The sequence below is a fragment of the Pantherophis guttatus genome, chromosome 1, assembly GCF_059756535.1.
Source record: "Pantherophis guttatus breed Tessera chromosome 1, ASM5975653v1, whole genome shotgun sequence".
In the NCBI taxonomy this organism is placed as follows: domain Eukaryota; kingdom Metazoa; phylum Chordata; class Lepidosauria; order Squamata; family Colubridae; genus Pantherophis; species Pantherophis guttatus.
In genome coordinates this window covers 89,491,124-89,519,009 of record NC_142063.1, presented here as the reverse complement: position 1 = coordinate 89,519,009, position 27,886 = coordinate 89,491,124, and the positions used below count along the sequence as shown (strand labels likewise).

The window sequence follows — 27,886 nt, the reverse complement described above, 5'->3', positions numbered from 1 at the left end:
AAGTACACCTAGCATGGAAAAAAAAAACTGACTCCTAAAACTCCAGAGGTTGTGAATGCTCCAACACTGGAAGTTTTTAAGAGGAGATTGGATAACCATTTGTCTGAAGTGGTGTAGGGTTTCCTGCCTAAGCAGGGAGTTGGACTAGAAGATGTCCAAGGTCCCTTCCAATTCTATTCTATTCTATTCTATTCTATTCTATTCTATTCTATTCTATTCTATTCTATTCTATTCTATTCTATTCTATTCTATTCTATTCTATTCTATTCTGTAAACTTTATAGCTGCAAAATCTACCTTTGAAACTGCAAGTACCATTTCCCAATCAAGTGGACAGCCACAGGGCTGAAGTTCAAAGAAATACACAATCAGTAACCCCAGTTGTTTGATGTTTGGCCAGAAGAAATGCTCAAGCTTAACCATTAATATCTGATTGATTTATAACAGCAAAATGATGTAATTTGCAGAAAAGGAATAAGAAGTAGCAAGCACCAGGTAGACCTATCAATACTGACTTCAGCCACCAATATTGTTTGGCTTACTTGAGTGTTTCATCCAATGCTTTTTTTTTAAGCTACTGCCAGCTGAGATACTACCTCAATCATTGCACCTGCAGCATTCTCTGCCAACAATAAGGATATACCCATTAGTTTTAGCATGTATGTATGTATGTATATACGCATCTGTGAGATGACCAGCACATAATTTGCTTAGAGAGGAGGGGAAGAGAGAGGGGGGAGAGAGAGAGAGGGAGGGAGGGAGGAGGAGAGAGAGAGAGCAAGAGAGAGAGAGACTCCCATCTTTCAACCATCTCTGGGCAGCTTCCAATCAAAGACTAAAAGACACATAAAATCCCATTAAAACTATAAAACCAAACAGAGTAAAATATTAAAAACAACAAAAACCTGGCGTCAAATCAGAGTTCTAAAGCGTGATTATCTAGTCTTCCCCTAGACCTCGGAGGAAAAGCCAAGTCTTGTAGATTTAGCCATAAATGTTTTTCCTATACAAATGAGGGTCTCTAATCTAGAAACTGTTTTGCAAGCCAGTATAAGGTTGCCTACATCTCACAAACTAGGAGGACCATGCAATGCATTGATACACATTTATGTCAAGCTGGCCTAAAGTGGATAGGTCAAGTGTATGAGTTTACCATTGAAAATTCTTTGCTATATTTTGAAATATTTTCCCATTACCTTTACAATTCTTTAAGTGTGCAGTAGTAGCCAACTTCATTTTTAATTCCACATTGTACTTTGTTTTTTTGCGTTTCTTCAAATCTGTAATTATATTTTCAGAAAATGTGCCAAGAGATTAAATAAATCCCAAAAAAGTATATTGGGCACAGAGGTAGCATATAAACTGTAAAAAAAAAAAAATCAATGTTTCATGATTGAATACATTAACATAAATTGCATAATTGTACTTCTCCTTTAATTATGGGTTTCTGCAATTGCAATGTCTTTGCACATGGTTGCACATCTGGCTGACTGGCCTCTGCCCTGCAGCAAATGCCTATTGATAGACAAAAAAAGAATGCATTACTGAACATACTTGAAACTAAAACTTCTTTCACTGTGAATTGAAGGAAGAATAAAGACTGGATAACTCCACTATATCATAAGTATAATATATATCTGGATGAGTTTGGAATTAATTCCAAAAATAAACATAGTTTTTCTTAGTCAGAAAAATTATTAAATCTATATATATATATATAAGTGAAAACCACTCACACATTAATCACGAAATCTCCAGAACAGTAAAGCCTACAAACTTGAAATTTGCCATGTAGGTTTCTCTTGGCTTTTAGGTGCTCACTAAGAAAGGATTTTTCAAAATGACCATCAGGGCATTAGTATTTCCTATATTATTATAATACGCTCTGATGCTAATTAGTTAGATGTTCTACTTCCCCTCCCAACTTGAAAATAACTCTGGAGATAATGGGATAGCATAGTACAGGCTTCTGTGGGGTAAGCCTCATGGAAAAAAGGGGCTAGAAAGCCTGAGGGAGAGAAGGAGATAGCATAGGAGACGTTTCTGTGGGACAAGGCTGAGGGAGAGAAAGGGAGAGGAGAGGCTTCTGTGGGGCAAGCCTGAGAGAGAAAAGGGGATAGGAGAGGATCTCTGGGGCCAAACCTGAGGGAGAGAAGGGGACAGGAGAGGATCTATGGGGCCAGCCTGAGGGAGAGAAGGGGATAGGAGAGGATCTATGGGGCCAGCCTGTGAGAGAAGGGGATAGGAGAGAATCTATGGGGCCAGCCTGAGGGAGAGAAGGAGAGTGGAAAGGATCTGTGGGGGCAGCCTGTGGGAGAGAAGGGGGTAGGATAAGAGAGGCTTCTGTGGAGCTAGCCTGATGGAGAGGCTTTTGTGGGGCCAGCCTGAAGGAGTGAAGGGGAGAGGAGAGGATCGATGGGGCAATCCTGAGGGAGAGGAGAGGAGAGGAGAGGCCGATCGTAACTACTCATTAATTTTCAAACTTTAAATGTCGATTTATCAAGCCCGATCACATAGTTTCGTAGCGGAGCACAGGTATTCAGCTAGTGTAATATATTTTTCAAAAGTATTTTAAATTTTCCTATCTACATACTTTCTGAATATATCAAAAGCAAATATATGGAAAGGACTATTTCTGAACAAAACTCTGCAATTATTTAACTTTCACTGTATTTTTGGAAAATGATGGATTGGATATATAATTCATCCAAAATACAAATAATTACCACTAATTATGATTCTTTAGAATTTCTTGCTTTTCTTCCTGAGCTTTATTTTTGAGGTTTTAATTTATTTTGTTTTAGTTTACAGAATTGTAAAGTATAGCATTACACACAGTCATTTCCAAAGATTAAATACAGAAAGCAAGAACTCTTTATTAAGTTTATTTTGAGATAATATGGTCCTTACTCTTTTAAATTTGGGATATTTAGCTAAATATATTTTAAAAATAACTTTAAACTTGTTATAATATCAGGAAAATCAATATATTGTAAAGAAATCTAAATTAATTTGCAGTTACAAAATATTATTAGTAAAGACTTTTTTTTAAAAAAATATCTAGGTGTAAAAATTTTCTATTATGTCAACTGTCACAAAGCATTAAACCATTTAAAACTGGGAGAGAAGAATGAAGTATTGAATATAAATTATTTCTGTGTTGTAGACCACTGGAATATGATTCAAAGAGATAAAGAGATAAGTCATCCAGATAACTATTGGGTATTGAGTGTTGTTCTGTTGTATCTGCAGAAACCTTTCCTTTCTTTTACTGATAAAATTTTTGATCAAACATCTGCTGGAAATCTCGGGAAGTATTGAGAAGTTTCAAAACAAACCTAATCCTGCAAAATCAACCACTTTTTAGTTGGAAAGGCTTGTATCCTTTTCTGGTTTCGCTCCTCATTTCCTCATCCATGAACAAATCTTGAAATATTGAATGCTGGCTTTTTAGCCATCTGTAACTATGCTGATAGGAGGTAATCAGTAATAAACTATTTGGAGTGTGATTTCATCCTGGCTATGCTGTAGCAATGTAGGGAAGCATAAAAGGATTTACAGTTGAGTATGTCATAAACAATTGGGTCCATTATATTCTTCTTGACCTGGCATTCTCCAGAGCTATTGGGGCTGTAACAGTGGTGGGTTTCTCCCGGTTCTGTCCAGTTCTTTTGAACCAAAAATAATCTTGATTGTGAAATTGAATATAGGTTATGTAGTTGGGGGGGGGGCGGGGGGCACATGACTTAAAATTTTAACCATACCATCTTCAATTCCACACTGAGTACTACACAACCCTTGGTGCTACAGTAAAGCCTGTCAGATATGTTTGAATGAACAAAAAGACTTGATCTTGGTTATTTTGATCAGCAACAATATGAATATCACAAGAACCTGGTTGTCGATTATAAAGCTGTCTCTTTCCAAGGCTCTAGCTTTCTTTCCATTATATTCAATGAGAAACATTTTTCAGGGATGATTAATAGTGCAATTTTTCTAGAAGTTACTTTTATCCGTTGTATCTTGATTTGTGAACAAGAGGCAAGGGGAAGGGGAAAGGTTTACACTCATTTGTTAATCTCTGCGTTTGATATTCTGCCATTCAACGAGGAGTGCTATGACTTGCAACAGCCACATGCTGTTTTCAAATTAGTTTTGTGAATGTTCCCATTTGCTAGTTGACTTCGAAATCTGTTTATTTCAATGCCTTTACTAAGGAAAGGCAAAAGGAGACCTTTATGATGCTTATCAAAAGCCCAATTAATGTCAGAACAATTTAACACACATCGCCTTTTCCAGGAGTGTAGCCCAACTCTTTAGGGAAGAAAATTTTTAAAAAGCTATTTTAAAAGTAAGCGTACGATACCAGGTAAAATAATAGCAAAATGGCATTTTCAATTTTTTTTATGGGCAGGAAATAAGAAGAGAAGTGCTTGCACTTAGCTAGCACTCTAGAAGATTGTCCCATCTCCTTCTGTAAACTTAAAACTTATTCCAAAAATCTGTTATGCTCCAATGAAGTATAACAATGAAATTTGGCAGGGGAGGAATGGGACCAGCAGTTTAGTTTACTTGTTGTTGCTTTGTTGTTGTTGTTTGCAGTGCTCTTAAGTTTAAATGATGAAAATCTGTTTTTAATACATAAGTCTACTACTGTATATGGAATAGGAGTTCTACATATTTCATCCCTCTTTTCATGGCAAAATCTCGAGCATCTGCCTGCTGATTTAAATATGCTGAGTGACTGAATGATAAACTACATTTCTTTGAAATGCCAGTATTTGTTATTAATAAGTAGATTCATGCCAAGACATTCCTTTGTTATGCAAATCTTGACTGGGAACATCAAATTATGTTACTTCCTCAAGTTTTCCTCCACGTTAAGTGGTTTCTGAAATTTCAAACTATCAATAGCAGAACAAGCAAAATTGTGGTTTCTGGATATTTCAATTCCCATATACTCCAGTCAGTAATAATTGATTGTGATTGTTATAGTTCAAAACACCTCTCCCAGCTACAAACTATGATTGAGCACTGCTATCTGCATTTTTTTTAAAAAAAATCTGCTGATTAAAATAATTGAAATTAAAATTACAATGAACTAGATAAAGGAGAATGGGAAAACAACATCATAAGCCTCTCTGACAAATGACCCACATACACACACAAACACACACACACTCCCACACGCATGCAGATAACAGTGACCTGGAGCAAGCAATAACGGAATATTGCTTCATTGTATTATTCGTATAATACAAAACTTCGAATAAAAGCCTTAAGGGAAAAAAATAAGGAAGTATCAGTATATGGGGGGAAAAATGACATGCACTTGAGGAAAAAAAGAGCTATGAAAAAAATTATGTTGGGCAGAGACTAGAGAGAGGTTTGTTGAAACACAGGGCCTGGTGGCTCAGCAGACTGATAGCATTGTGATTAACACCAGCTGTCTGCAATTACTGTAAGTTCGAATCTCACCAGGCTCAAGGTTGACTCAGCCTTCCATCCTTCCGAGGTGGGTGAAATGAGGACCCAGTTTGTGGGGGCAATAAGCTGACTTTGTATAAATATACAAAAGTATGAAGGCTATTGCTTAACGCATTGTAAGCCGCCCTGAGTCTCCAGAGAAGGGTGGCATATAAATCAAATTTTAAAAAAAAATAATAAAAAAAAAACTTTATTGAACTATGGGTGACTTTGAACCAGTGCCTTTTTCTTAGATTCACTATGACACGCTATGGCTATTATTGTGAGGATAAAATAAGATGATCTAATGCAGGGGTGTCAAACTCAAGGCCCGTGAGTTGGACCTGGCCCATGGGATGCTAAGATATGGCCCACAGGGCCACCCTGGAAACAGTGAAGAATCGGCTCGTGGTGCCTCTGCCAGCAAAAACGGAGCTCGGGAGAGGGTTGCAGGAGGCCATTGCAGCCAAAAATGGAGTTCAGGAGTCACAGGCGCCCCCGACACAAGGACATTGAGCTGGCCATGTCCACCCTGGCCCCTTAAGGTCAAACAAAACCCTGATGCAGCCCTCAATGAAATCGAGTTTGACAACCTGATCTAATGTGTACTTTGCTGAGCTTTTCTAAAGGAAACATGTACATTTCAAATGGTGATGGCATAACTAGCATTCTTGTTTTTCTGTTTCATACTTAAGAGTTCACTAAAATTGCTTGTCTCTATAATACTAAATTCTGATTTCCTTCCTATTCTGTTCAGATAATAACTGCAGATACCATGCTTCTGGCGCACTTCCAGTTTTGGGATCTATCATCCCCAAAGGAAACAGGGAAAGGTGAATGCAAATAAGTTATAGCTCCAATATCGACAACTCATTTTTGTAGGATATACTTTAGTAATGGCTATTACGAGCTACAAGATTGCTTTGATTCACTGGACCTTTTCATTTTGACATTATAATGAATGTCAAACGTTTCTGGTTTCCAATTCTACTTCTAATGGCATTCCTGTTGATTTCTGCTGAAATATATATCTTTCAAACAAAGCAAACCACACTTTCCAGGCCATACTGTTTTTTTGTGTTTTTTTTAAAATGTAAATAGAAGGAGAACAAAAGGGAGAAAAGTATCAATCGGGTTCTCAGTATGTTGCTGCACTCTAAAACAAATATCAATTTGCAGATGTATTGACAGGGATAGTACAAGACGATTGCAAGAACATACGCTTCTTCCACTTATGGGATACACAGTTGGCTTAAAAATAAAACTGTTTAGCTATGAATCAATTTTCTTTCCTTAAGCGTATTATGGATCATTTGTAATGCATCTCACCAGGTTCCAATTTCCATATGTACAGTAATTAAAAGATGTGACATTCAGTATGTAGAATGAAAACGTGTGAAATGTGGAAAAGAGAAAAAAAAACTGACATTGAACATTCATAAATTCTGGAAATACTCATGGAACTATAGAAATTCTATGGCGCTTAAATGATTTTTCAAGAGAAACAAAGCAGTGTGGTTATTCTAAATAAAAAAAACCTAGGCTGAAGGTAGTACATTTATATTATACATGGACAAACTCCCCTCTGACTGACCCAGAGGTGAATTGATGTATTTTATAAAGAAAAAGAAAAGAAAAGGATTAGTTTATTTCTTAAGGCAATTTTAAACTAGAGGCTTTTAAAGGCTAGGAACAGAGGTGACTTTCACATAATTTTACCACTGGTTCGCAGCGCACCATAAATGTGAGCCTGAGTGTGCACGTCTGCTTCGCTCGCACACCTTCCGCACATGCACACAGCCTTCCATGCATATTCTTTGCTCCTGCACGCAGTTTGAATACATGCGTATGGCTTAGAAAATGTGGCTAAATAGGACGGCATAGTGCCGAGGCAGGTGGGTGGGCGGGTGGGCTCAGGCAGGCCCATCTGCAGGTCGCCACTACTGGTTCTCCCGAACTGGTCCAAACCGGTTGAATACCACCATTGGCTAGGAATATAGCTTCAAAGATGTATTCACAGTCACCAGCACATTCCCTCCGCAGCCCCATCAAAAGTCTTTGGAAACTATTGTCAGTGAAACAACTAATAAACAAGAGGTTGGTTTCACTCTCTAAAAGGTTTATCATCCAGTTTCACTGGAGGTTTCTAAGAAGAGATTGGACAGCCATTGCTCCAGAATGTCCCAAAGATGTTTCCCCCCCCCACAAAAAAAAAAGGCAACGGGACTTTCTTTGCTTTTCCTTGAGGACATTTCTTTCCTCATCCAAGAAGCTTCTTCAGTTCTGACTGAATGGTGGGGAATGGAAGGATTTATATTCCTTGCAGTCATCTGGTTGTTAGCACTCTGAAGGTTGGTTGTTAGCTCTCTGAACCTTCAGACCAGTGGGGCAGGATTCGGATCAAATATCCGTATTTACATTTTGATTCAAATACCCATATTTACATTTTGATTCTCAACACTCACTGGAGCACAATAGAAGTCACCAGAACCCTACACCACTGAGCTGAAGATTTGCCTACTAGCAAAGTGGGAAAAGAAAAAGAACTAAAACACATTAAGAAATCCCTCCAAATTTGTGGCTATCCCAACTGGGCCTTCGTCAATTCCCAAAAACAATCCAGCAGGAGCTCTTCTATAATAGATATAGAAAAGAACAACAAATGAAGCAATGTTGTCATTTCATACACTGTGGGAATATCTGAAAAGCTCAAGAGGATTTTCAATTAACACAACATACATGCACACTTTATACCTAAGAATCACTAAGGCAGGAGCTTGTCCACCCCAAGGATAACACATCCATACCCAACTGAGCGATGTGGTATAAGTAGTGCATTGCAGTGAGACATGTGCAGACCTGTACGTTGAGGAAACAAAATAACCACTTCACAAATGGATGGCACAACATGGGAGAACAATCTTGCCATCAGGAGAAGATTTAGCAGTCCATCTGCATTTGAAAGACAAAGCTCACTTGTTTGAAGACAGCAAAAATCCACATTCTGGACAGATAGGACCACTGGTTTGAAAGAAAGGTCAAAGAGGCCATCTATGATAAAACTGAGCCACCCTCTCTCAATAGAGGGGGAAGAATACGACACCTTCTGTCTACAACACAGACTTTTAAACAGTTCCAAGAAGGTTCCACACCATTTGTGTTCTGATTCAGGTGGTCTTGTGGGTACCGAAAAAAAAAAAAAAACCAAGTGACCTCAATGACTGTAAGAGAGCTAATGACTGACCTTCAGAGTGCTAATGACCAGATGGCGTTCCCTACTATTCAGTCAGAACTAAAGAAGCTTCTTGGGTAAAAAGCAAAATGTCTTCAAGGAAAAACAAAGAAAGTCCAGTTGCCTTTTGAAAAAGCATCCTTGGACAACCATAACCTGTGTGAATGAGAATCTCATAGATTCATTTGTCCAGAATGGTATAAGGTCTCCTGCTTGGACAGGGTTGGACCTCCAAGATCTCTTCCAATTTATTATTCTGTATTCTGTTGCCAACATCAAATACAGCAAGTAAATTCTCAGTCAGGATTGAGGAACCATTTAGGCCACTGAACCCAACACCATGTGTTGTGTGCGAATCCAGATTAAAGAACCACTCTCTAGCTTCTACTGAGATACAGCTAGTGAAGGGGACATTACTCCTCTTATGGTTCCATTATCAAACTGTTTTTGCTATTAGAACATTTTCTCCTAATATTCAGTGAACATCTGCCATCCTTTAACTTAACTACATTATTCCACATCCTGCACTTTAACATGACAATAAACAAAAAACTGAGATGGATGTATAAAATGTTATCATCAAAGTGTCCCACAAAATGATTGTATTGAGATGCTGAGAGGTCTCCCTCATTGCTCCATGTCCAAAATATAATCATTCCTTCTCTACCTTTAGCAGGCAAGAATTATCTCTTTACTACCATTTTTGCCACAAGGTAACCCTGAAATGGGCACCAACCCATGTTTAGACAGCATCTTCCTTCACCATCACTCTTCACTGTTCTAGACAACTACTCTAATGTACAAAGAGGATATTAATTATGGTAGATGCATGTCAACTTGGTTACACATTCTTGTATGAGATAGAACATATGCTTTCCATGCAGGTCATAGTTGAATCAAACATTTTTTTAATGACCACTTAACCAGTGATTGGAAAGAAAATCCTAAATATGCTTCTGAAGCATTGAGAAGCATTTTAAATTAGTTTAGACAATTCCCAAGTAGAGTTAACAAATATCATTAATTTCATAACATAGCTTCCCATGTGTCTATGACAGAGGTCTTCACACTTGGCAGCTTTAAGACTTGTGGATTTCAACTCCCAGAAGCTATGCTGGCTGGAGAATTCTAGGAGTTAAAGTCCACAAGTCTTAAAGCTGCCAAATTTGAAGACCTCTAGTCTATGATATTAGTGTAGTTTATGTTCTGTTACTCAAGGAGGGTAAGCAATTCTTGATTAACTCTTTTGAAGGTATAATATAAAGTAAGTAAAAGCAATTCAGAGAAGCAAGAATTTCTAACGTTTATGTTTGACTAACTGTATGGTACTTCAGAGGATGCTATGTTCTTTAAACAATTTAAAGTAACAGGGGTTACCATGGTTACCATTTCAACCATTATCCTTGTACTTACATAGACAATATAGCAATAATTTTTTGGAAAAATAAAAAAAAATGTATAGCAGAATAATCTCATCTTCTACAAACCATCTGGCATTGAGGTTAACTTTTTTTTTTTTTGCATTATGCATACAATTACATAATGTAGCAAGAAAGGGATAAAAAAAACCCTATGAATAAAGAAGTCAATAGGGGATAAAATGGAAGGTGATTTAACCTGCAGTCAAGGGGTCGAAAGAATTTCTGCTTCGGAGATTTGAAAATTGGTCGATAACCTTAAAATCACAATGATGGCAAAGTCTTGCTTTATGAAAAAAGATGCAGACAGAAAGTGACATAGAAATCAAGTTTATATTTATATAAATGTTACTAGCCAAATTTCATTGTTCTCTCTCAAAAATAGTGTCTCAATATTAAAGAGGAGGTTTTTTTAAAAAATGTTTTCTGTTTCTTATATGACATAGTAAAGTCTATTGTTGGATCCTGATCAGAGGTGGGCTTCAAAAATTTTAGCAAGGGGTTCTCTGTCCGGTTGCTTGGTGAGCGTGGCCATGGTGGGCGTGGCCTAGTCAGCCTCCTGTACCATGGTGGGGGGGGGGCGTTTTTGCCCTCCCCAGGCTTCAGAGGCTTTCCTCGAGTCTCCGGGAGGGCGAAAATGGACTCTCCAGGCTATGGAGGCCCTCCGGAGGCCTTCCCGAACTTCTGGTAGGCCCATTTTTTGCCCTCCCCGAGCCTCTGCACCCTGAATTTACCTGCATCCAAAACGGACTATGTGGTGACTCCTGAGAGGGGCAGGTGGGGTGGGCAGGGCCAGCCAGGAGTGGGATTTGGGGGTTCTCCGAACTGCAGAATCTTAGCTAGAGGCTGTCCTGAAGCCCTGCGAACCCCTAGCAGCTCACCAAGATCCTGATGCACAGCAACTAGCCCTGAATAGACATGCCAGATTTCTAACCAATATCTCGAATCCCAAAGACTAATCTTGAATAGATACATTTAAAATACAGTATTTTGTAATCTCCTTTTCCCCCTTAAAAATGGATAGTTCTGGTACAATCTGTGTTTCTAGCAGCTTTCCATGGATATTAAGACAGGGTCTTATTTTCAGAGAAACACGGTATTATTTCATTATAGGAACATATTTGTGCACATTTGTCCATGTGCGTGTACAGTAGCAATGACTGACCACTATTTTAGTCAGCTCTTGACTAAAAAAAAAAATTCTAGCATTGAGAGTTTACAGCTTGACTTTTTTGTTGTTGGGTTTCAATTTTGTAAAACTACTAATACACATACGGCTCATATATGCACCTTGAATTACACTTACTGCAGAAAATGCATTTATCTTTTTTCAACAGAGTAAATGACAACAATCAGAAGAATTTTGAAAATGGATCCAGCTCCTCTATTTGAATTTTTGCAGAATTTGGGACTCTGATGGTCAGAGGAGAGTGTGTAAGCAGAGCTTATCTTCAAGAGACATAAGTATGTTGCTAGTTATATGGAAAATCTCAGATTGCTGCCACTGCAAATGTCTAATTTATACAAGCTTCTTTTTTAATCTGAATATATGTTCGATACATATATACCACTCTGCTAACTCTCAAAGTGAAATTATGTTACAAACATAAAATAATAATAATAATAAAATGCTAAATCTATGAGTTAGATTGAAAGCCCCAATTTATCTCAATTCCACCTATTTTAACACCAGCATAACATGATAAGGTTTTGAGGAGGAGTGGTGTGGTGGCCTGGAGATGGAGCTCTTGCCTCACAATCAAGAGACTGTGAGTTCAATCCTAGGTAGAGGCAGATATTTCTCTCTGGGCACAAATTTATCTGCTGAATAAAATTCCACATTGGTGACAGGAAGGGCATCTGGCCAGTAAACACTCTACTCCATTCAGTTGTCCAGACTTTACCCCACAAGGGATTGTGGGATCATAAAAAAGAGATTATAACATGATAAGCTTTTGCCTTAACAAGGCAAAATTCATCTAGCTATCAGATTGTCTTAGATTTTTTTCCCCCTACTAAAGCCATGTTATCTTCAATCTCATTTAGGGCATTTACAAAGGACATGTCCTTTGTTGAGATGAGTCCTGGCTATTAATAAATCACTTATTCAGAAAATCATCAGTTTTATATAGATGTGTTGAGCCTTAACGCACTATGGCTTGGATGTCCCAAATAACAATTTCTTGATATATCTCAGACTCACGCTAGATCATAATGAAATATTTTATGCAATCTCTATTGGACTGAATGGAAGTTACACAGCAGGCATATTTGGTGAATTGCACTATTCGCTTTTAGACTGCTCTGGTAAACCTTTATATAGCTCAAAATAAGGAAATCTTAAGATTTTAAAATGCCAATTTCCAAGATAAATCTCTACCAGCATTTATTTGCAAAGAATTAAAAAACTTCTCCAGTCTTTCAAATGCTTATCTAAAAATGTTTTAATGTGTTCACTATTTTTCTTGATGTGTATCATAGAATAATGCAGGAAGAAGAAAAGGAACTGGATTCATTTTTTTTTTAGTCAAGCTGTTGATTGGCTCATTGTATAAGACGACTTTTGATTGGTCTGGTTCCTGACTGGCCTGCCTCTAAACCAGATTACTGCTAGGTATTCTTTCTGATGAGATTGCTGCAGATTCCATGTTGTTGGTTAATTAAGTGCTCTTTAGCCTTGCTGTTCACCCATATTTTATTTAGTTTCAAAATGTCCTCCTTCTAGTTGAAGTTATTAGAATGTTATTTATGGCTCTTGACAGCCTCTCTATTTGGCTATGGTCATTTGATAAAGTTGCCAGAACTTGTATGTTTTCATATTGGACATTAAGTCCAGTATGAAGCTACACATGTTCCACTATTGCTGATGATAACTTTTCCTAGATGGCGATGTCTTTTATGTTCTTTTAATCAATAAGGTAAAGCTAAAGGTTCCCCTCGCATATATGTGCTAGTCATTCTCAACTCTAGGGGGCAGTGCTCATATCTGTTTCAAAGCCAAAAAGCCAGCGCTGTCCGAAGATGTCTCTGTGGTCATGTGGCTGGCATGACTAAACACCGAAGATGCATGGAACACTGTTACCTTCCCACCAAAGGTGGTCCCTATTTTTCTACTTGCCTTTTTTACGTGCTTTCGAACTGCTAAGTTGGCAGAAGCTGGGAGAAGTATCAGGAGCTCACCCCGTTACGCGGCACTAGGGAGTCGAACTGCTGAACTGCTGACTTTCTATTCCAAGCTAAGCATCTTAGCCACTGAGCCACCATGTCCCTTATTTTTAATCAACATTTTTATTTTATTTTTAATCAATATTAATTTGTATATTGTGATTCCAGAACTGCAGGGAAGTGGTGTACCACTGGACTATGAAAGTGGAATTTTGCCAGCTTTGGATAGAAGCTTTGGATAGAGCCTGACTCAAGGACAAACTAATTGTTTCCCTTGGAATTCCTTCAAAAGAAATCAATCATAATTCTTCGTAGACAAAGGAGTCTATCAACAACCAGCTTTTTTGGATTCCAGATAAATAGACCAATCAGGGATCAGCTTGCCAAATTTATTTTCTATGTACAGGTGGTCCTTGACTTACAATCACATTGGAAGCAGAAGTTAAGTGAGTTCTGACCGATTTTATGACATGGTTGTTAAGCAGATCACTGCAGTTCTTAAGTGAATCATGTGGATGTTAAATGAATCCAGTTTCCCCCATGGACTTTGCTTGTTTGGAAGCTGCCTGGGAAAGTTACAAATGATGATCTGATGACCCTGGGATGCTACAAGTGTGGTAAATGCATGCTGGTTGCCAAATGCCCAAATTTTGATTATGTGATGGTGGAAATGCTACAACAGTCATAAGTATGAGGATCAGTTGTAAGTCACTTTTTTCAGTGCCACTGTAACTTCAAACGATCATTAAACAAAGATTACGTGTACACCCCCAATATCTTTACTGAATATTTATTACCACTACTATTAGGTACTCTGATACATTTTGAATATCATTCTCCATGACTATTTTTTTAAAAAATTTGATTTATATGCCGCCCTTCTCCGGAGACTCAGGGCGGCTTACAATGCGTTAAGCAATAGCCTTCATACTTTTGTATATTTATACAAAGTCAGCTTATTGCCCCCACAAACTGGGTCCTCATTTTACCTACCTTAGAAAGGATGGAAGGCTGAGTCAACCTTGAGCCTGGTGAGATTCGAACTTACAGTAATTGCAGACAGCTGGTGTTAATCACAGTGCTTTTAGTCTGCTGAGCCACCAGGCCCACCAGGCCCACTATTTAGCTTTGCTCTGGAGAAGGGAGCACAAGAGCCAAGCATACAAGAAAATACAAGAAAAGAGATCCAAGAAAAATTGCCTAGGTTGCAACCTCATGACTTTGAATAGGAAAAAGAAAGAAAACTGGATGTCTATGGAGATTCTCAGTCATCCAGGTCATGGTTGTCCCAAAGGTGCTTTTTCAAGAGGCAACTGGACTTTCTTTTTTTTCTTTGAAGACATTTCACTTCTCATCCAAGAATCTTCTTCAGCTCTGATTGGATGGTGGGGAATGGAAGGATTTATATTCCTTGCAGATAGTAGTGCAAATGAGTGTGGAGCCTTCTTGAAACTGCTAAAAGGACTGTGTTGTAGACTGGAGATAGATGATGCCATATCCCTTCCCCTCTGTTGAGAGAGGGCTGTTCAATTTTGACATAGATAGCCGCTTTGACCCTGACACAAACTGAGCAACATGGTATATGGAGTACAATGCAATAGCCATGTGCAGATCTGTACATCGGGGAAACAAAACAACCACTTCATAAACGCATGGGACAATATTGGAGAACAAACCCATTTGGACAAGATTCAGCATCTCATCTGCATTTAAAAGACAAAAGCCACTCTTTTGAAGACAGCAAAGTCCACATTTTGGACAGAGAGGACCACTGGTTTAAAAGAGGGATCAAAAAGGCCATCCATGTCAAAACTGAACAGACCTTTCTCAACTAAGGGGGAGGGATACAACATCATCTATCTCTAGTCTACAACACAGACCTTTCAAGAGTTCCAAGAAGGCTTCACACCCATTTGCACTACTCTGGTGATCCTGATGACAGAGATAAAGGTGTCCAGATGGCCTCAACAATTCTTTAAAAGAATGCAAATGACCAGTTGTCTACAAGTAGTATAAATCCTTCCATTTCCCACCCTCCAGTCAGAGCTAAGGAAGCTTCTTGGATGAGAAATGAAACATCTTCAAAGAAAAAACAGAAAGTCCAGTTGCCTCTCCTCTTGAAAAAGCACCTTTGAGTTGCAATCAATTAGAACATCAGAACTGCAAACATGTGTTCATGCACTCAGGCAAAACATTATAGTTACACTGACAAAATATCTGGGTTTTTCAAATGTTCTGACATTTCTTGAATCAAGGCTAGCCTTCAAGTCAAGTTAAAAGCCATGTGCCTGTTCCAAAGGAAGTAAGACCAAGATAAAAAGAACATTCCAACTGACTTAATTTACAGCTAAACATATTTAATTTGTATTTAATTTGCATTTAATACCTTTGAAATTACTCAAATTTAATTATGTTTAAAGAAATTAAAGGCAGCCAATATGATTATCTTTTATGTCTCTCACATTAAACGCTAAGAATTTTAGCATAGTTTTAAAAAGAATGTGAACAGGGTTCTAATTACACTGAAAATCTATACCTGCAACTGCAGATTTCATTTTCATCTTCACATGTTTGAGAGGCAATACAGAAAAGCAGGGCAAAAGAAGAACGGGACAACAGAGAACGAGGTGCCTGGATGGAGTCACTGAAGCAGTCGGCGTGAGCTTAAATGGACTCCAGAGGAGGGTAGATGACAGGAAGGCCTGGACAGGAGGAATGTTGTCCATGGGGTCGCGATGGGTCGGACACGACTTTACAACTAACAACAAACAACAGAAAAGCAGTGGAGTATGTCTTCCAGGGAAGCACCTCAGAATTTAGATTTGTTCTCCTCAACTTACATACTACAGATACTTCTCGACATACAACAGCCTTGGTGGTGCAGCGGACTAAAGTGCTGTTAAGTAGCACTTAGCTGCCAGCTGCCTGCAATTACTGCGAGTTCAAATCTCACCAGGCTCAAGGTTGAGCCTTCCAAGATAGGTAAAATGAGGATCTGGATTGTGGGGGCAATAAGCTGACTTTGTATAAAAAAGAACACCATTTAGGGGGGCCCGGAAGCCCTACTAAGCAGGTATATACAAAGTATGAACGCTATTGCTTAACACATTGTAAGCCGCCCTGAGTCTCCGGAGAAGACTCCGGAGAAGGGCGGCATATAAATCGAACCAATAAATAAATAAATAAATAAATAAATAAATAAATAAATAAATAAATAAATAAATAAATAAATAAATAAATAAATAAATAAATAAATAAATAAATAAAGTTACTGAAGAAAATGATTAATGTCAGTTTTTCATGCTTATGATGGTTGCAGCACTGTTCACATGAACAAAATTCAAGTGCTTGGCAACTGACTCATGACGGTTACAGTGTCCCCAGGTCATGGCATCACCTTTTGCAACCTTTTGACAAGCAAAGTCAATGGGAAAACAGATTCACTTAACAACGATGTTACTAACTTAACAATTGCAGTGATTCATTTAAACAGTTGTGGCAAGAAAGGTCACAAAATGGGGCAAAATTCACTTAAGCATTGTCTCTTTTAGCAACTGAAATTTTGGGTTCGATTGTGGTTATAAGTCGAGGACTACCTACCTGTATATATAGTATTTACTTTTCTATGTTAATCGCAATAGCATTTAGACTTATATACCGCTTCACAGTGCTTCACAACTCTCTCTAAGCAGTGTACAGAGTCAGCATATTGCCCCCAATAATCTGGGTCCTCATTTTATCCACCTTGGAAGGATGGAAGGCTGAGTCAACCTTGAGTAGATGAGATTTGATCCGCCAAATTGCACGCAGCCGGCAGTCAGCAGTCAGCAGAAGTAGACTGCAGTACTGCATTCTAATGACTGTGCCACTACGGCTCTTAATATTACAAACTTTGGAATAGAAGGAATCACCTTCTATTTGCTTCATCTGTCCACCCATCTTTAAAGTAGCCAAACCAAGATTATCAACTCACAATTTTGCCCTTGATTGTATGCACTTCTCAAAACACACGTTCCAGAAGGTGCTGCCTCGGTGTTTTTCTCCGGGTCTCCTTTCTTGAACAGAATTGCCAATACAGAGCATGTAAATAAAGAGAAAGGCCAGAGCAGCAGTACCCCCTTCCTTTCTGACTGGGGGAAATCTGCTTTCACCACCGAGACACGGTCCCCTGGGTTCACAGCAGGGAAGGTCTCCTTGCTGGGAACAGAGCGAAGATTACAAAAGCTCTCTCTTATTTATTCTCCAGCCTACACATTCACTCGCTCAGCTAGAGCCACCACCTCCCTTGTAAAGGCACAGCAATTAAAACAGCTTTGTGACATTTAGTGAGGGGTGGGGGGCACAGTTCTCGTGTAATATATCAGAGGAGAAGGGTGGGTGACAGTTAAAAAGCCAGAATGCTTTATTTCCACACACCCACTCCCAAGACGTTCAGTCATTCAGTGGGGCTTAAGCCTTTTAAGCCAGTGCTTGCTGTAAATGAAGGAACTCTGACCACAGGAGTAACACACAGCTGCTGTGTGGCATTCTGAGATGCCAGAAAACGTTTAGGTTTCTCAGCTGGCTTGAGTTCGTCAGAGAACACGAATACTTCAGAAATGCTGCACTATTTGTTTCTGAGGAGGAAATAAAAAAAGAAGAAGATAATTTTTCTAGGATATAATTTCCCAATTGTTAGAAAAGATATGACACAGCCATTTCCTGAGTCATTCCATCCAGCCCTTGCATTATACTAGCAGCAGCAGCTTTTCTTTCCTATCAGTCATAGTTTGCTGCGTTTGTCATCTATCAAGATCCTAAGATAGCACTTTCAGGTTTTCAGTTGCTATTGGCTAAATCAGTGGTTCTCAATCTTTTCTTCACCACGGCCATGGACCACCCCCACCCTCACCCCCGGAAGATTTAACTCAAGATTTAATTCATAACATTTCCTCAAGCCTTCGCAGATCCCATGTCGACATCGCATATCCCTCTCCACCTACGGTCTGTGGACCACAGGTTGAGAACCACTGGGCTAAATAATAGTGGCTTGGTTTTTGTATAATAAGATATGCAAATCCACACTGTATTATAAGAGTATTATGCATGAGCAGATCATTAAAGGTTTGTTTTTTAACAATTATAACTTTAGGAAAAAAATGCTGTAGTTTTCGGAGTATAAGACGTACTTCCCCCCCACCTAAAAGTGGGTGGAAATGTTGGTGCATCTTATACACCAAATACAGTCTCCCAAAATCCCGCCCCGCATGTCCCATTTTCACCAAAAATGGGGCACACAAAGGGTTTGGGAGGCCTACAGAGTGCTCCTGGGGGCTGGGGAGGGCAAAAATGTGATGTGAGGGAGGGGGTTTGGGAGGCCAAAAACGGGCCCATTTTTTGCAAAAATGGGCCACACAGAGTGTTTGGGAGGCCTGCTCCTGGGGGCCAGGGAGGACAAAAACTATTTTTTTTTCTTGTTTTCCTCTTTGAAATCTTATACTCCAGTGTGTCTTATAGTCCGAAAAATATGGTAGCTGAGCATCAGGTATGAAAATAGCCACCATTATGTTAGATTCTCTCTTTCAATAGGTCTGTGGTAGATTCCATTTCCACAGTGCCAATAAGGAAGAATGTGACTGATTTATTTGCTCCAAATAAGTATGATACTACTACAATTAATCTAAGGACATTGCAAAGGGTATTAAAACTTAAATGGCAATTTTCAGTCCCTGTGAGAACTCAAGGGTCAAGAGGAAAAAAAACACACATTCTCCCGTGTCGGAGTATTTCAGCTTTATCTGGGAGAGGGAACTATTTGCAGATTTGATGCAATCTTAAGGAGCAGCCATGCAGAAAAAGGATCTGCAAACAAGAAGAGAGTATTAGAATATTGCTCTTGAAATACAGAATTTTGAAAAGGTCAGATCAGCAATATATATGCCAAATAAATATTGCCATGAAAATACATAGCCATATCCTCCATTTATGGATCACCACTGTAGATGAAGGTCAGGATATAAACCCTTACTCAAATCCCTGGTTCCACCAACTATCTGTTCAGCTCGCTGTCCGATTCCCCCACCCTCCCAAAATTCACAATGCTAACTTGACATACAAGAAATTACTGACACAAGGATGGTCTGTGCAATCTGCTTCAACCTTCACCAAGCAATAGCACGGAAAGAAGCACTTTTAATTTTGCTTCCAGTATGCAATAAACTGGCAAATTTATTGCTACTGTGAAATGGTTACCTTTGCTTTTTCTCCACAACCCCTTTTCCTACTAGAACTTAAAAAAAAAAACCTACATGTAGTCCTTGACTTACAAGTTTGTTTAGTAACTGTTCAAACTTACAACAGCACTGAAAAAAGTGACTTAGGACCAGTGGTGGGATTCAATTTTTTTAACAACCGGTTCTGTGGGCGTGGCTTAGTTGGGGGTGTTGCTTGGTGGTCATGTGACCGGGTGGGCGTGGCTAGCTGGTCATGTGACCGGGTGGGCGTGGCTATGTGCATAGGGACTACTCAGAGGGCTGAAAAAAGTCATTTCTGACTGGTCCTCGCACTTATGACCATCCTCACATTTATGCCCGTTGCAGCATTCTTAGCAACTGTGTCAGTCATTTCACCACTACTTGTCTTCACCACAGTGACAAGATAGGGCGCAAAACGTAAAATGTGAGGACAGTCATAAGTTCGAGCACTGGTCAAAAGTGCAAGGACCAGTCAAAAATAACTTTTTCAGCCCTCTGAGTAGTCCATATGCACAAAAGGATATAGCAATAGAGAGGAATGAAGGAAGGAGAAGAGAGATGGAAGAAAGAAGGAGAGAGAGGGAAGGAAGGGAAGGGAAATTAGAGTAGGAGGGAGGGTAAGAGAGGGAGGAAGAGAGGAGGAGAAGGAGAAAGGAAGAGGAAGTAGGGAGGAGAATAAGCGGGGGGAGAAAGAAAGTAAGAAGGAAAGAAAAGAGAGAGGTGGTAGGTTTGAGGAGAAAGATTGCTGTACAGTAAAAAAGATGAAATGGAAGAAAGCCAACCCCAAACAAATATAAAGATATTAAGATAAAGAATGAATTGTTAAACTTTAAAGAATAAAAGAGAACAAATATGAATAAATAGCAATAATTAGAAACACACATACAAACATACAATTTATTTTCTTTGAACAGAGTATTTGGCCGGTTCACAAATTTAAACAGTGTTTAGTCATTTCAATTAAATTTACAATTTCTATATTTCCTTTTTGCCATATTTATTCCTCATCTATTTTTTTTAAAAAAACCAATATTACCCTTCATCCTCATCTCTAATCTTAATCAAATTCAATTTTTCCCTTCTATTCTATATTATACCCCTTCCCATTGTCATCTATTTTTATATCCATCCTCACATTGGTTAATTATGTAATATTACAGTTGTTTAATATAAATTCAACATTTTAATATAAATCAATTAGTTATATAACTATCTTTTTTGTATATTAATCAATATGAACATGAATATTCCAATTATTTCCATGCAATCCAATTTCTTACAAATCAATTAATTATATTTACCAATAATAATAAACCAAATAATTTCCCCCATATATTCCTCCAAACCACCATTTAACCATTTCTGCTTTCAACATAATATACAATTAATAGTATCTCAATTATTACAATTCCCTAGTTAAATAGAGCTTTTTTTCTTTTGTGTTTTAAAATCTTGAACTCTCCTCTTTTTCCCTAAATTTCCCATTGTTTGTACCTACCTTTTTTGGTGAGGAAAAAGAAATCTGCCTGCCTAATTTTCCAACGTTGGAGCAACAGCAAAGCCAACAGCCTGCTTTACTTTCAGTTTCGTTTTTCAGCATAGCTAGGGGAAAAAAAATTGCTGCAGCACTCTTTGAAAGCTAGCAGCAGAGTCCTGAGCAAAACAGCTGAGAGCAAATCAGCTGTCAGTCGGGAGGCCGATCTAATCAACAGGCTAATTAGCCTATGCTGAAGCTCCGCGGGCCAATAAAATTACAAAAAAACACCGGACCGTTTGTTAAATTGCTGGCTCGCCCACCCCTATTTATTGGCAATAAATAGTGGTGTGGAGGGACGAGGCAAGGGGCGGAGCGAGCCAGCAATTTAACAAACGGTTCGGCCAAACCGCCTAGAACCAGCAGAATCCCACCACTGCTTAGGACCATTTTTCACACTTATGACCGTTGCAGCATCCCAAAGATCATGTGATCAAAATTCAGACACTTGGCAACTGACTCGTATTTATGACGGTTGCATTATCCCGGGGCCATGTGATAACTTTTGTGACCTTCTGATGGGCAAAGTCAATGAGCAAGCCACTTAACAATAAACAACTGTGTTACTAACTTAACAACTGCAGTGATTCACCTAAAAACTGTGTCAAGAAAGATTGTAAAACTCACTTTAGAACTGTCTGACTTAGCAACAGAAATGTTGGGTTCAACTGTGGTCATAAGTCGAGGACTACCTGTATTTTTCTCCGCAATCAAGGTTGAATGTTCACTGAAAAATGTGCTTCTGGATAGTTGAAAAGAGGAGATTCCAGCTTTTGCCAATGAGTGGATGGTACAGCTTAACTAATTAAGGCATGAAGCCACAACTTGCAATCTAAATATTAGAAAACTTATAGTCAACCGTCTGACTAGTGAACCCAAGAAAAGTAAGCACTTTCAGGAACGTTGTCATCCCAAAAGCAAAACTTTATTGGATAAACCATTTTGGTACCGAAAAATCAAAACCATCTCTGGTTTTTCCTGTGCAATGGTTGTATAGTTAAACAGTAGCATTTCCTTCTCCCCACCCCTGGTTGGTCACATTGTCCAATTATGAATTGTCCTTTTGTTTTGAGAACAGTTCACTTCGGACACCTTCAACCATAGCCTTGGTGGAGTTTTGGCTCTCACTGTCTGTTTCTGGAGCGTCTGCATTCTTTCTCACCCTTCCCTCCCCCCCCCCAGTTCTTTGGCAAGTTGAATAGTGATAAGACCCAAAGTTTCAAAAGCAGTTCAACCTTGACAACATAGTTCTTTTTGTTTAGATGTAGCTTTCAGTAAAATAAATTTAAATTTAGTCATTTTATGACAAGAAAAAGCTGCAGTAGAGTTGGGAAATTCAGAGATAAAAGCAACGTCTGTGCATTTCTGATACTGTTCTAATATTGAAAATGATATTAAACAAGGGGATATGCACATATGCATACATGTGTATATGTTCATCTTTTTACATATTTGAGAAACTTATCATTCATACACACACACATAGACACAGACATAGACACACACACACACACATACACACATACACACATACTCAGGTCACAGGAAATCAACATTCCCCATTTTATATATTGGGATTGCTGCTCACAGAATTGTCAATTGAAAATTCTGCAGGCTATTGCTTAACACATTGTAAGCCGCCCTGAGTCTCTGGAGAAGGGCGGCATATAAATCAAAACAGAAAGAAAGAAAGAAAGAAAGAAAGAAAGAAAGAAAGAAAGAAAGAAAGAAAGAAAGAAAGAAAGAAAGAAAGAAAGAAAGAAAGAAAGAAAGAAAGAAAGAAAGAAAATTCTGCAGTCCCAATATATCGAAAGGACACCTGTTTCAGAAAAGCTGGTTTAAATTTCTTTTAAAATGAAAGCTACAGCATCTCAAGGCCCAGAACACTCATTTATGACAGCACAGGATTTTTTGCTAAAGCTGAAATGACAATTGTAGAACACTGTCACACTGATACATCTTTTGACCGATGACTGCAGCATACAAAACAGTGCAAGCCTGAGACTTTTAACCCCACTTAACTATAACTTGGAAACTTGAAAAAAGTGACATTAGACCTAGAGATTGCTCAAATAAACTAAGGCATGCCACCAGTTCTGAATACTATTATAGCAAAAAGGAGTGACCCTTATAATAAAAATAGCAAAAGAGTGGGGTTTTTAAAAAAAGATTGTGGCATTTTAAAAGCCATTTGCCCATCTAAATTAAGCCTGTCAGCAGTTTATCTAACTGTGAAGCACTACGAAGCTTCACTATTGGAAGACAAAAGTCCAAGGGGACAAAAGTTGGCTCTCTGCCCATCTACAGATGGAAAGTGTTTTTTAGTCCACAGAAGAAAGTCCCTCTGACAGAAGCACCAATGTCCTAACTATCAGCAAGTCTCTCTCCCTCCCTCTCCCTCCGTCCCTCCCTTCCCCCTCTCTCTCCCTCCCTCCCTTCCCCCTCTCTCTCCCTCCCTCCCTTCCCCCCTCTCTCCCTCCCTCCCCTCCCTCTCTTTCTTTCTCTCTCTCTCTCTCTCTGTCTGTTTGTATGTAACAGAAATAGAGTAAACTAAGAGAGAGGGGAGAAAGAGGGGCGGCAAATTTATTTATTTATTTATTTATTTATTTAATCAAATTTCTATACCGCCCTACTCCCGAAGGACTCAGGGCAGTGAACAGCCAAGATAAAATATAGATAATACAAATATTAAAAATCCCTTAAAACTATTAAATATTTTGGCCAAAAACACAGATTAAAACACCCAATTTATAAAATCACAAATTAAAAAATTTAAAAAATTTAAAAGAGGGGAGTTAGGCCAGGCCAGCTTGCTGAAATAGAAAAGTTTTGAAAGCACGGCGAAACGTGCGCAGGTCCGGGATCTTCTGTATCTCTGGGGGGAGCTCGTTCCAGATGGTAGGTGCCCCCACAGAGAAGGCTCTCCCCCTGGGGGCCACCAGTCAACACTGTTTGGCCGACAGCACCCTGAGGAGCCCCTCTCTATGGGAGCGTACTGGTCAGTGAGAGGCTATTGGTAGCAAAAGGCGGTCTCATAGATACCCCGGTCCGATGCCATGGAGCGCTCTAAAGGTGGTAACCAAAACCTTGAAGCGCACCCGGAAGACCACCGGGAGCCAGTGCAGCTCGCGCAGGAGGGGGGTCACATGGGAGTGCCACGTCGCTCCCATAACCACCTGCGCGGCCGCATTCTGGACCAGCTGGAGCCTCCGGGTGCTCCTCAAGGGGAGCCCCATGTAGAGAGCATTGCAGTAGTCCAAGCGGGAAGTAACGAGGGCATGAGTGACCGTATTTAACGAGTCGCGATCCAGAAAGGCAAAGAATATAATGTAACACTATATTAAACTATACCTGCATAGAATTTTTCATATTGTAGTTTAGAGTACTAAAATAGTCAAGAAAAACTATTATGATACTGTCTACTCTTCTTCACTTGTATTTTGTCAATTCAGGTCAAGGGAAGGCTTTTAAGCTCCCATCTGTCAACACAACAGCTGCTTGCACCACTGCAGCTTCTGCCAAAGTTGATATTATATCTTTGTGCAATATAGCTTTTGCAATACCACAATCTATAGAGTATTCATCTTTATGCCATTGCATTTTCCCCTACTACTCATATGGTTTTGGGGATATTCAGCTTCTGACAATTACAGAAGGCAAGATGCTCAGTTTAGGATCTAGTAGCACTTTCCTAAAGGATTTTTTAAAAAACCAAAGTACAAAAGATTCACATCCAAATCAGCACCAAACCAACCAGGTTCAACTGAGTAATTACACATGCCACTCTTTCTCAGCCTAACTTCCTGAAAATAATGTCTGTAGTCCATTGTGTTACAGTCATTTAAGTCCAGGTTTAAGGTCTTTCTCTATTATGGAGCTCAATGAAGTAAGTTAAAAAACAGAATACTTTGGAGTGGAAGTGGGATCTTTTTCCTAATCCAATAACCACCTCCAGTATGAAACACCCCATCAGGGCACCAAGCTACTCAACAAAGCCAGGTTTTGAGGCTCCTACAGAAGGCCAAGAGGATGGAGGCAGATCTTGCTTCAAGCAGCATGATGTTCCAGAAGGTAGGAGCCATGGAAGAAAAGCCCTTTCTCCTGGACCCTGTCAGCCAGAATTCCTTGACTGATGGGATCTGTAAGATGCCCCTTCTGCCAGAATGAGTGGGCCAATGAGTTCCTCAGGTAGTCTGGATCCATGCCACAAAGTGCCAAAATTATGTAATTTTTCAAATTTGGTAACCAAATCAAGTATGGCAAATATATAACAAATGTACACCAATAATTAAAAAGAAGACACATTCTTTGCTGAATTTCACTTTCATCTTTGCTTATTTAACTTTGGTGGTGAATTTTGAAAGTGGACATCGTGGAACACATCATAATTATGTGTTGGTCTTAACTTATGCATCAGATTTACTCCAATACATTTATAAGCAAAGCACAAAGTTTTGGATTTCACAGGATCAAGTCATATAAAGACAGAAAGGGGTAAGATTTTGTTCACTGGTGCAATGAGCAATGTGGTAAACAGCCACTATGCAGGCATAATTTCAAAAGACCTCTAGAGCTTAAAGTCTGGACAGCAGCTGATCATAAAGGCCTGACAATGTATGGAACTCCTATGCTTTGTAGAGCAGATACAATTGGATGTAGACATGTATATGTATGTTTGGATGGATGGATGGATGGATATTTCTCAACCTTAGCAACTTTAAGACATGTGGACTTCAATTCTGAGACTGCCCCAGTCAGCTGGGAGTTGAAGTCCATATATCTTAATGTATTCTAAGGTTACGAAACACAGGTCCTGATCCTGTACATCAATTTGTTAGGTTCTGGTATCTTCATAAAGAGAAACCATATCCTAATAAGCATTCTTTTTCATCCTTTATGAAAATACATTTTGTATTTACTTTTTTTAAACTGCAGGGCTTAAAAGTCTAACAAGTATTAACAGCATCTAATATATACAGAAATATATTAATGAACAGGTTTTACTGTCATAAGCCCAAATCTTTGTTATACACTGCCCTCTGGTGGGCCCAGGGAAAAAAAGCTAATGTTTAAACACAAATAGGCTTCTCTGAAAATAAAATAAAATATGATATTCACTGGAAAACAATGCACCAAGGACTTCATGATGGTAACAGTTTATAATCTATCTTAAAATGTGGCTAGAATCTCCATACCAGTGATGTGATATGATTTACAATGTTACAGAAAAAAAAAATCCAAATTTGCTTTCAGCTGCATAACCTGTAGAACAGCTTGTGTTTTATAAGGAATTTAAGGAGTGCTGTTTTTAACCTTTCCTGAGAAAAGCTACTCACTTTCAAAAAATTAGCTAATACAAGTACCTATTTCAGTTAATAAGATGGAACTAACCTTTACTGACATCAGCATCAAAGAGTACATGGTAAGCTATTACCAGAAACTGGCACCCTAAATAATTGAAAAAACTCCATGTCACAGAGATTAAATTTATCATCCCGTGGAAAATATTCTTTCTTAAGAGGCTTTTATATTTGATGACCTAATCATCAGTCACAGTGCACACTGGTCTTCCTCAGTAAATTCTCGGGTATAGCATATATGCTTACCATGACTAGCAAATTTGGCTATGGACTTCAATGATTCAGAAAAAACACACTGGCCAATCACTCAGAGGCTAATGGATTCAGTGTGGTGACAGAAGTCAAAGTAAAACTCTGAAAATTGAATTATATCTTCCTTTTTTATTAGTGTGGGAAGCTTAGGGTATAATTTTTTAAAATCGCTTTTCACAAGATGGGACGAGACACTTAATAAATAATTTAAGAGTGATGATGCCAGATGTACTTCAAAGAAATAGATGCAGATATTTTAGAAAAGGGGTTCTTTAAATCCTGATTTAAAAAAAAAAATGAAGAAACCGACATTTTTATTTGCTTCCCTTTAAAAATATAGAACGACATTGCAGGAATATTTGAAGCTTGTTTATAAAAATGAACGCTGCCTTACTTTAGACATCCAAGCAAAGGAGATTTTGCTTGAATAAATAAGCTTGAACCTTTCAAAATCTATCCTATTTGTTGGGCAATAGCAATGAAATTGGCAAAGGATTAGCTAAGAGCTGTCTATAGATTCAAAACCTGTCAACCTATGGAAAGTTTTTTGTGGACTATGGGAGACTGTGCATTCTAGTACTACCTTAGACATGAAAGTTGGCTGGGTGACTTTGAGCCAGTCATGCTCTCTCAGTCCAATCCACCTCATACAAGTCACCTCTCTTGCAGGCATTTACTTCCCAATTTGTTTATGGGTCCAATTAAAGTCACCTTTAAAGTTCTAAATGGCTTTGGCCCATGTATTTAAAGAACTATCTTTTCCCAGTTACATCTACCCTGATCCACCAGGTGCAGGGAGGTAAGATATGTTATAGGTCCCCTCTATTAAGGAGATCCATCTAATGGGTCCAAGAAAAAGGGCCCTCTCTGTGGTGGCTCCCTGCCTATGAACATCATTCCTATGGAAATAAAATTGGTCCCCATTCTGATACTCCTTTAAAATATTTGAAGATATGGTTTTGCCACTGGGCCTTTATTACTTAGCTTTGAATTTATACGACTTAATTTACTGCAATATGCTTGTGTTAAACACTAGTTTTGACCGTATATCAAATGTTATTTTGCATATTGCATTTTATACTTTGCATTATATGTTTTATAATGTGCTTGGCTATTAGACACCAATCTATTTCAATAAGGTTACACCATGTTTAATTGATGTAACCTTCCCTGATTTTCATCAGATCTTTTAATGGTTTGGAATAACTGCTTGATTACTCAACTTAC

The 27,886-nt window shown here is 38.7% G+C and overlaps 1 long non-coding RNA gene across 1 annotated transcript; it reads right to left on the bottom strand.

The window, feature by feature from the left end:
* Positions 1-166: 166 nt before the first annotated feature.
* Positions 167-17,365, bottom strand: LOC132710719 (uncharacterized). Its single transcript, XR_009621445.2, has 3 exons — positions 17,254-17,365; positions 15,817-16,038; positions 167-1,514 (listed from the first exon to the last, which is right to left on the bottom strand). It is a non-coding gene; the product is annotated as an uncharacterized LOC132710719 (long non-coding RNA).
* Positions 17,366-27,886: the final 10,521 nt, after the last annotated feature.